The sequence below is a fragment of the Muntiacus reevesi genome, chromosome 3 (genome assembly GCF_963930625.1).
Source record: "Muntiacus reevesi chromosome 3, mMunRee1.1, whole genome shotgun sequence".
In the NCBI taxonomy this organism is placed as follows: Eukaryota; Metazoa; Chordata; class Mammalia; order Artiodactyla; family Cervidae; genus Muntiacus; species Muntiacus reevesi.
In genome coordinates, this window is record NC_089251.1 from 154,968,079 (window position 1) to 154,976,172 (window position 8,094).

The 8,094-nt window shown below is 40.9% G+C and overlaps 1 long non-coding RNA gene across 2 annotated transcripts in view; it reads left to right on the top strand.

Annotated features, from left to right (window-relative positions):
* Positions 1-1,501, top strand: part of LOC136163269 (uncharacterized) — a 43,682-nt gene extending 42,181 nt beyond the window's left edge. For both annotated transcript variants that reach the window (XR_010662205.1, XR_010662204.1), the window contains one exon: positions 1,299-1,501. This is a non-coding gene — a long non-coding RNA (uncharacterized lncRNA). The remainder of the gene's footprint in view (positions 1-1,298) is intronic.
* The last annotated feature ends 6,593 nt before the right edge of the window (positions 1,502-8,094 follow it).

The window sequence follows — 8,094 nt, forward strand, 5'->3', positions numbered from 1 at the left end:
TTGACAGAAATTTGGGTTGTTTGCAGTTTGGAACTATTACAAATAAGGCTGCTATAAACATTCTTTACATATCTTTTGGCAGATATAATCACACACTTATGGATTTATACACAGGACTGGAATTGCTGCATCATAGGTTATATGATTGACTAGCTTTGGTTGGTGCTATACCAAGCTTATTAAGTCTTTGTTCTATTTAGGTAAATTTCCCTAATTTACCTACTACTTGACTGCTTATCTTTTTAACTATGGTTAATTTCTTTTCCCAAGTTTTATTGCAGAAAAAATTTCATACATAAAATTCACCCCTTGTAAGTGTAAAGTTTAAGAGTTTTTGCTAGGATTATTGCTGGAAAGGGCTTCCCTGGTGTCTCAGACGGTAAAGAATCTTCCTGCAATGCAGGAGACCTGGGTTCAGTCCCTGGGTTGGGAAGATCCCCTGGAGGAGGGTGTGGCAGCCCACTCCAGTATTCTTGCCTGGAAGATCCCCAAGGACAGAGGAACCTGGGGGGCTACAGTCCATGAGGTTGCAAAGAGTCGGACACAACTGAGCGACTAAGCACATTGTTGTGTATTTACTGCCACAGTGAAGATAGAGAACAGGTCCATCACCCTAAGTACCTTTTATTTTAACATAGAACCATTTATAATTTTCATGCAATCATCTATGACTAATATCCCATTGCTTCTCTAGTTTTAAAATGCTCTACCTGTTAATTTTTACCAGATGAACTCTAGAATTACTCTACAAAATATCAAAACAAATACCAGTGCCTTCTCATCTAGAAACACAAACATATAAGTGCAGAGTTCTAGCTCTTAAATTGGACAAGCCAGCATAGGAATCCCAGTCATTTACTTCCTGGATGACATTAGACAAGCTCCTTGCCTCCCTGATAATCAGTTCCCGGGTCCTCAGTGATAAAGAATCCACCTGCCCATGCAGGAGAAGACGGGAGATGTGCATTCAGTCCCTGGATCAGGAAGATTCCCTGGAGGAAGAAATGGCAACTCCAGTATTCTTGCCTGGAAAATCCCACAGACAGAGAAGCCTGACAGGTTACAGTCCATAGCGTTGCAAAAGAGTCTGACGTGACTTAGGAACTAAACAACAACAACAACTGATTATAATAATGGGACTGATGTCATGAGACTGTTGTAAGAAGTGGTGAAAATAACTAATATATAGCAATTGCTTGCTGTTTGCCAGGGACCATTCTGAGCACAGTATTTGCAGTGACATTTAAATCTTATAACAATTGCATGAGATACACATTGTACCTCTCCTGGTTTTTCAGGTGGAGAAACTGCAGCACAGAGAAGTTAAGGAAACCGAGTCAGGCTCAGGAATGTTCTGGCTACTGCAGTGCCTAGCAGTGCTTCACAGATAAGAAGGTGACACGGGGAAATAGAGCCTAGCACAAAGTACAAAAAAATGTTAACTTTTATTATGATTATTCATCTTCTTTATTCATTCAATAAAATTATATAATTGTCTTCATATAGGTCATGCACATTTCTTGTTAAAGCTACTTATAAATATTTTATGCTCTTCCATACTATTGTGCATAGGATGTGTCTTTTCTCCCTTATGTTTTCTCATTGGTTATTTTGAAATGTGGTGAGGATATTGACTTGTTTATACTGTGTAGCTAAAAGAACTTTAGTAGCACTTCAATACCATTTAAAATACCCTTTCAAAAAGTAATTTTAATTATGTATAGTGCTCTTTCAACAATAAATGAAGTTAGTAGGTAGGAAATGAGAAAAAACGAAGATTAGAAAGAACATTTTTGATTCTTTCTTCCTTGGTTAAAGAGAAAAAAGAGGAGAAAAGCTAGAAAGAAATAATTCACTCACCTGAGAATGCTACAGAGAAAGCCACAGCACATTATTCCTCCCCCACAAAAAAAAACACTTTATTCTTAAGTTCTTTTTTAAAGTGATACTTTAAAGCAATATTTACAATTTAAATTAACAAAGTGAATTTTTAAATGTCTTCTCGCCACTTGGAGAATTCTGAGGTAAGCACACTTTTCCTATCTGGATTTTTGTGTGCTTTATTGTTGATAATCTGACCAGGGGAAAAAGGAGGGGAATATTTCTTTTGAAAAACTCATTTTTCTTCAGTAGATAGCCAAATATTATCCTTGTTTGCCAGGCGTGGGAGTGTGTGGGGTGGAAAAAAAGTTTCTCTTAGGTGGAACATTCAAAGGTTTTGACCTTTGTATAGTAACTGTGAATAAAAGTGACTGTATCAGCTCTTCTGCGGACCTTGTGGAGGTATGACCTGTGGAGGTATGTCTGTGTCAAGGTGATATAATAACTGCTCTGCTATCAGGCAGGAGGCCACTGGGGAAAGGTGGCAGGCCAAGAACAAGTGGAATAACTCCAGGAGGCTTAATCAAAGGACTGTTTACCAAAGGTGTAGGCAGGGAAAAACTCTAAATGGTGCAGTATGCTAGGACCAGTAATACTGAAACTCATCACCACAGACCAGAAGGCAAAGGGTGAAGGAATAGTGAGAACTCAATCGATAAGGCCATGTTACAAAGATTCCAAGAGCACAATCATATACAAATCCAATACCAAACCTAATATGTATGCCCTCAAAGGAGGCTCATTTGTGGCACTAGAAAAAATGGTATTTCCCTACAGCCACTCATTACATATTTCTTGAAATTTATTTTATTAAACATAAGAAAATTAGGTGACATATTCATCAGAACTTCATTTCTAAATGACAAAGACCTATGTCAAGCTGACTTAAACAAAGAAAGAGAATTTATCTGACCCCAGTCAGGAAATTCAGGAGTGCAAGTGGCTTTATAAGTAGCAGGATCCAGGAACTCAAGCAGCTGTGACTCACTCAGGATGAACAAACTTGAGAAGAACTCTAGCATCCTCCTTCTCGTCATTCATTTCTCCTGAGAATAGGAGTGATCAGGGTCTGAAGGTGCCCTGATGTAGTAGGGGCAAGTAGGGGCCAAAATTTAACAGAAACTCAGATCACCACTCCAGGCCATGGCCCTGGAGAGAGTTATTCGGCTGGGGAACTGGGGAAAGGATCTGGCATGTGGACGTGGTTCTGCTCTCCCAATGCCCTGCATTTTCTCTGGTCAGAGAGCCTGTCTTCTAGTCTGCCCTCCTACCTTTGCAACCTGCAATGGAGGGCAAAGTCTAAAGATCTCAGCCTTGCCAGTGACTGGTTGTAAATCAGATTAACAAAGGAGCAGAGTGTTAGAAGGTTCTTTTGGGCAGCAGTCCAAAGCCATGACCTCAGTCGGCTTCTCAGTAATAAAATGATTTCATCTCCATTTACCTAACCTCTGCATCTATCTCTCAATTTATTCTGAATTTAGGCAAAGAGAGGCGTTGTATTTTGCACCCCTAAAAACTCCGTCAATACCATCACCAAGATGCTGCCTACTCTTTCCATCTCTCAACGGTGGTTTCCTCTCGGTGCTTCAGTCTCAGGCAGATTTTCCTCATTTGGAGTAATGATAGCCTCAGGAAGTTCAAGGGTTCAGTAATCTTGCAATTCACAATTTCTAGGAAAAGAAAGTACCTCTTTTATGATAACTCGAGCAAATATCCTGGGAAATTTTTTTCATTGGTTCAACTTGGGTCATGTGTCTACCCTGGACAGGAATCGAGCACCCTGATTGGCTCCATCTGGGTTACTTGACTACTCCAGTGGCTAGAGTATGAGCCAGCCTAGCCTGAAGCACATGCGATAAGATTGCTAAAGAGCTTGCTGGGCTTTGAAAACTGTTTTTCTTATTTCTTACTATTACTGGTTGTCAACCTTGGTTCTGCACTGGAATCACCTGGGGAGCAAACCACCCCAGACCAATTAAATCTTGGGAATGGGACCCTGGTGTCAGGCGCTTCTACAACTCCCAAGGTATGGTGATGTGAGCCAAAGTTGACAAACATATCCCATGTAGAACATCATGTCTAAGACTGGGTCCCATTAAAGATGCATTGATCTTTTGCTGTAGCTAGCTTAACTTGTTATAAAATAGAAAACCTGAGGGTAGAGGGAGATTCTGGGAAGATGGAAGTAGCAACATGGTTTTTGAATCTTTCTGTATTTCTGCATAAAAACAAATGACTAAAACACAACAGTACCCCAAACCCATGAATAATATATGCTATTCCACTGTGTGCAAGGTGTGTACACAGACCATAAAGTAAAAGCAGGTGACAGTAAACCACAGACAGTGTCTGTGCAGATGGATGCAGAGGAGCAACTGGATGTCTGGAGAATCTTAGATAAGGAGATACACAAAGTAGTAGATTTGAGGACAGCAGCTCCCTTCCTGCACAGGGCACCACCCAGAGGAAAAACTGTTGGAAGTGAGATCAAATTGACTAGAATCAGTCAGTCAGTTCAGTGGCTCAGTCATGTCTGGCTCTTTGCAACCCCATGGACTGCAACGCGCCAGGCTTCCCAGTCCATCACCAACTCCTGGAGCTTGCTCAAACTCATGTCCATCGAGTTGGTGATGCGATCCAACCATCTTGTCCTCTGTCGTCCCCTTCTCCTCCTGCCTTCAATCTTTCCCAGCATCAGGGTCATTTCCAATGAGTCAGTTCTTCGTATCAGGTGGCCAAAGTATTGGAGTTTCAGCTTCAGTATCAGTCCCTCCAATGAATTTCCTTTAGGATTGACTGGTTGGATCTCCTTGCAGTCCAACGGATTCTCAAGAGTCTTCTCCAACACCACAGGTCAAAAGCATCAATTCTTTGGCACTCAGCTTTCTTTATAGTCCAACTCTCACATCCATACATGACTACTGGAAAAACCATAGCTTTGAATATACTGACCTTTGTTGGCAAAGTAATATCTCTGCTTTTTACTATGCTGTCTAGGTTGGTCATAGCTTTTCTTCCAAGGAGCAAGCGTCTTTTAATTTCATGGCTGTAGTCACCACCTGCAGTGATTTTGAAGCCCCCCTCCCCCCCAAAATAAAGTCTGCCACTATTTCCATTGTTTCCCCATCTATCTGCCATGAAGTAACGGGACCTGATGCCATGATCTTCGTTTTTTGAATGTTGAGTTTTAAGCTAACTTTTTAACTCTCTTCTTTCATTTTCATCAAGAAGCTCAAGTTAAGTAGAATAGGGTCAGTTAAAAAAATGAAGGGAAAAGAAGTTGCCACCAAAGTGGTCGAGAGTTGGGAATCTTCACAAGGTAGTTAACTCCAAAACATGGAAGGTACAACACTAAATTTTATAACTGGTTTATATTTGGCAGTAAAATATCTAAGTGTTTCACCTCAACTTCATATGCTTCTTGTTATTTAATACTCCACTCCAGTGAGTATATACTACTGGAACTGCAAGCATGTATTTGTAACATATATCCATATGTATATACATATATGTATATACACATAAGGACTTCCCCAATAACTCAGCGGGTAAAGAATCCTCATGCAATGCAGGGGACACAAGAGATGTGGATTTTATCCCTGAGTGGAGAAGATCCCCTGGAGGAGGAAAAGGCAACCCACTCCAATATTACTGCCTGAAAAATCCATGAACAGAGGAGCCTGACAGGCTATAGTCCAAAGAGCTGCAAAGATCTGGACATGACTGAGTGACTAAGCATGCATATATACATACATAGATATAAATTATCATTTAACTTAAATATGATATATATACATACTTAATATTGAAAAACAGTATACTAAAATACAGAAACCTGAACTATCCTATATATCCCAAGGGCAGTTTAAGTAGAAGCCACTTGGAGATCACCAAAATGAAACCCTGTCTATCTTGTGAACCCAAACCTGGTAATCAAGAAGGAAAGTGGGGCCTTCCAAGAAAGACTGTGAAACAAGCCACTAGTGCCATACCTTTTTCTGCAGACTTGGAATTGTTTAGACATTATGAAGGCAATAAATAATGACTATTTGAAAGAATGAGTCTAAAATATGAATGAATGTAGAGTGTAAAAAACTTTAAAATCAGTTTTTTTAAATGAAACTTAAAAATCAAGCAAGCATTTCAGAATGAAAAAACTAGAAGGAAGAGTATTTAGAACCTTGAATTGGAGAGTACTGTAATGTTGGACTAACTCAGTTTCAAAAATTAGAATTCTCTGAAAAAGAAACTGTAAAATTAGATCTCAGTCTTTTCTCCCCGTGACACACATACAAGAGATTTCATGAGCATACATAGTTTCTCATTATTTTCCACATATTAGCCATGATTCTAGCCTCATCCCTCCCTCAAAGCAACGTATTAGAATGCAAGTGAGACATTCTTAGGTCCTTTTAAATAAAAAGCTAGAAAATCTTGGAAACCTTCAGTACAACTATTGTCAGTAACTATGTAGTGGTTAGGGCTTTACCACTGGAATGGACCTGTTTGGTAATCCAACCATTTCCTCAATGTGTCCAGGCCAATTACATCTCAAAGTTTCGTGTTCTTCATCCGTGAAATGGGTTTAATAATTATACACATGCTATCGTGATAACAGAATGAAACAATGAATGTAGCGCATATAGGAAATACCAAAATATTGGCTAACAACAACAGCTTATCACTAATATTCTCAGTATGGATGGTAATATACTAGTGTGAAGGCGGGGGGCGGGGCGGGGAATGCCATTGAAAACCATTAACTGAAATCATCTTAAGCTTCATTCTTAATAAAATTCTTTAATTCTTTATCTCTCTCATATTCATGTTAATAAATCATTTGTTATTTATGTAAGGCACATGAACATTTGTTAGTAATTAGATAGAAAGATGTTAGGTTTTCTTCCATTTTAAACTTTTCGTTTTTTAGTCGCTAAGTCGTGTCCAACTCTTTTGTGACTTCATAGACTGTAGCCCAACAGGCTCCTCTGTCCATGGGGTTTCCCAGGCAAGAATACTGACGTGAATTGCCATTTCCTCTTCCAGGGTATCTTCCCAACCCAGGGTTTGAACTTGCACCTCCTGCCTTGGCCGGAGATTCTTTACCACTGAGCTTTTGCATTTTTTTTAAGTTTTAGGAACCTCTTCAAATGAGGTGAAGTGAAGTCACTCGGTTGTGTCCGATTCTCTGGAACCCCATGGACTGTATATATAGCCCACCAGGTTCCTCCATCCATGGGATTCTCCAGGCAGGAATACTGGAGTGGGGTTGTCATGTCCTTCTCCAGGGGATCTTCCCAACCCAGGGATCGAACCCAGGTCTCCCGCATTGCAGGCAGACGCTTTACCCCCTGAGCCACCAGGGAAGGGTTTTAACAAAGGGTGGGTGGGGACCTGTACAGACAGCTCATCTTACACCTCCAGCCTCAGCAGTGGGCAGGCTTGTGGGGGTCTGGGCTGAGCCTACAGCTGTGGGGCCAGGAGCAGCTCTTCCAATCAAGGAATGGAAGGTGTGTGGGCCCACAAATGCACCAGTTGATTGCAGAAAAGCCCTGAATTCATTGTAACACTTGTGTTCTGAGTTGCCCATGCCCTGGGAACTTGGTAAACAAGCCTCTGTCAGCTTTAGTCCCTGGCGTCAGCAGTGTACAGCAACCAGCTGCTTTCCTCTGCATGCTTGCAAATGACTCAGTTTGCATGATTTCTCACCAAGATGACTGAAGCAACTGGTGGGCATAGCGTTTGTGTAGACAAAGACTTAGGACCTGTTTTGCGTGGTGCAGTTTCGGTTATGATCTTTCCAGTTATTTTTGTCTACGAGCTGTTGGCCCTGAGAATTATTTACATTTTAATTATGAGTGTTCAACCCCCTCTAGGAGAAGAGTCAAGCAGCTTATTTACTTCCTACAGGCAGGCTTCTGAGGAAACAGCTTAGCCAGGCTTGCCGAGCCATTCAACCAAAATAAAGAAACTTGCAGAAGAGCAGCATCACGTCCTCATCTGTCAGCTTTGCTTCTGCTCTGCTGGGGCTCCACATGGGGATCAAAACTGAAAAAAGCCTCTCAATGTAGCAATCAAAATACCATTTTATCCCCCCTCCTTTTCTTTCAATGAAGCAAACTTCTAACAGATTCTATTTGCACATGTGTAGAGCACTCATTTACGGCACCCCACTCCAGTACTCTTGCCTGGTAAATCCCATGGACAGAGGAA